General features: G+C 41.4%; 1 protein-coding gene across 1 annotated transcript in view; it reads right to left on the reverse strand.

Annotated features, from left to right (window-relative positions):
- crtac1b (cartilage acidic protein 1b) overlaps positions 1-2,662 on the reverse strand; it is a 25,195-nt gene that overhangs the window by 11,124 nt on the left and 11,409 nt on the right. The window lies entirely within an intron of this gene.

A 2,662-nucleotide genomic window follows, 5' to 3' on the forward strand; every position in this document is an offset into this window, starting at 1 on the left:
TCCCTTCTCCTTCATGTCTCTTCTACATCAACATGTGTCACTTTATGATGTCATCACGATGTTTTGTCTTGTGTAACCATTAGCCAATCAGCAACCAAGGTAACCCCCCCCCCCCCCCCACCTTATCACCTGAATCTCCTCCTAGAGCACCATTGTGTTCTTTGTAACCAAATCTCTCTCAGAGGGGCGTGGGGAGGGGCTCCTTATTTTCATCTAAAGTAACAGACAGAGAATCAGCACTTTTGAAACAGGGCTGAAACAGAGGGGATTATGGGTAATGCTACAATGATCTGTTTGGTGTTTGGAGCCAAACCCTTCAGAGACATCTTCTGGATATATCTGAGACCTGTAATATATTGATGAAAATCAGTATAATAGGGGACCTTTAAATCATATCCAATAGTATAGTGCTAATAATATAAGTGAATCCTTTTCTTCACATGGAGCTGTGCAGAAATACCCAATTATAATTAACTCCTTAAGTTAGTTGTACTGTAAAGATTGACGTTTTTTTCTGAAGAAACATGTTTTCTCTCCTCTCCTTCAGGTGCTTCGCAGACCCGTTGAGGAAACTCTTCGGTGTGGAGGAACGGGTTCGGATTCGAGTCGTTCCCATCCCGAAGCTGGAAACCTTTTACACACAGAACACCCGGTTACCTTCACAAGTTAGTATTGATGTTCTGGTTTCACTGTATTTTGGAGTGAAATTCCTAGTCAGTAGGGGCTTGGACTTTGAGCCGTAGGGTCACCGGTTCAAGTCCCCGACCAGACCTAAATATGGAGTGTGGACTGCTACTTGGCGAGGTCCCAGTTCACCTCCTGCCCTGCCGTGGTGCCCTTGAGCAAAGCACCGGACACCCCCATTCCCCCCTCACTCCCATTGCTCTCCGGGCGCTGTACAATAGCTGCGCTCCTGGTACTAGACTCCTGGAACTAGGATGGGTTAAAGGAGAGAACACATGTCACTGTGTGCTCTGCATGTGAGACCATTAAAGAGTTTTTCATCCCTCCCATTCTATTCTATTCTATTCTTTGTTTTGCTCTCGGTTGTCAAACAGGCTGTCCTAGCTTAAAAATAACTGTAATCCCTAATTTTATCTAAAGTTTATTCCAAAAAAAACTTGCATAACACATTTACTCATATCTCCTCTTTTGTGTCTTTCAATTTGCAAAGTAACCTCTTTAATTGTGCATTTGGCACCGAATCACCTCAAACATAGTCCTAAATGATGGAATAAAGTCATAGCATTTTATGATCTTTTAATCCTTTTTTAACCAAATGTATTTACTAAACACTGATAGACAACAGTGGTTATATTTTAACTTCTTGTCCAAAATGATGTCCCCTGCTGTATGTCTCTGTCGAGAGCATGCATCTCACTATGAGCCTCACTGTCATTATGCGTCATACTTGTCAACCCTCCCGATTTTTGCGGGAGACTCCCGATTTCATTGCCCTCTCCCGGTTTCCTCCCGGGGTCATATTTCTCCCGAAATTTTGAAATGCTCCCGATTTCTGAGGTCTCAAGGTTGGCAAGTATGTACACCAGGGGTCTCCAACACATAGATCGCGAGCTACCGGTAGCTTGCAAGCCCTCAATAAGTAGCTCGCCAAGCAAATCCAAAATGTAAAAAATACACCAAAAAAAACAAAGGAAATATAATTAAAAAGATCTACCCTTTGCATAAACGAAAACTCAATCATAGCGAACTCTATCTACTTACTACAACTCTACATCCATCTAACACCCTTCCTCCCCCCACAATGAATATCGACCAATCACGTTCTTGCTTGATTTGCACGACCAGCGTTGCAGTCGGGAAGAAAAGCAATGTGGAGCGGCACCTCACCACTTCATAAGGAGTTTGACCGTGATTTTCCTTCTGGCAGAATCTACACAACAAATCAGCCCCATTGAACACAGCCTAGTCGTGCCAGCCTATACAGCACACGAGGGGCAGAGTTGTACTGTGTTACACTTTTCGAAATCCTGTTTGTGTCCCCCCACTTTACAAATAGGTCTATGTTTATTATTATTTTTTAACGCAAGCCGTCATCGCCATGGAGGAGCACACAGCCTCTGTGATCGAGCGAGACAGAGAGAGAGAACGAGAGAGCTAGCGAGAGTACACCTTTATCTATTTAATATAGTTGTAAAAAATAAAGTAAGAAATCCTTCCGATGTGTACTATAGGACAGTAAAAAAAAAAAAAAGTTTAAAAGGGGAGTGATTAGTAAAATATGCATAAATAAAAAGAAAGAATGCTAACTAGGTAACATAAGATAAGAATAAGCAAGTTTAAATGATTTGTTATTGGTTGTGATCATATTCTAAAGATGTTTGGATTATTGAAAAGTATACAGCTCCCTTTCATGAGTGTTGAGAGCTGTATCCATACATTCATTTTGTGCTCAAAGTGCACCAGATTGATGCATTTAACTTCAACATTTAAAAATAAATCTCCCGGGTGTGCATGCCCCCGGACCCCCTAGAGGATGTGAGGTCCCCCTCCAAATAAAGCAGGTTAAAATAATTAAATTGCATACATTTTCTTTTAGTAAACACTGAAAACGGGTCCCACAAACCCATACAGCACACAAAGGTTAAAGGTAAGCATATAATAATGTTAAAATGTGCTAAATATATACACTGCAAAAAAC

This window comes from Notothenia coriiceps, unplaced genomic scaffold, assembly GCF_000735185.1.
Source record: "Notothenia coriiceps isolate Sejong01 unplaced genomic scaffold, NC01 NC01_scaffold00024667, whole genome shotgun sequence".
Taxonomy (NCBI): domain Eukaryota; kingdom Metazoa; phylum Chordata; class Actinopteri; order Perciformes; family Nototheniidae; genus Notothenia; species Notothenia coriiceps.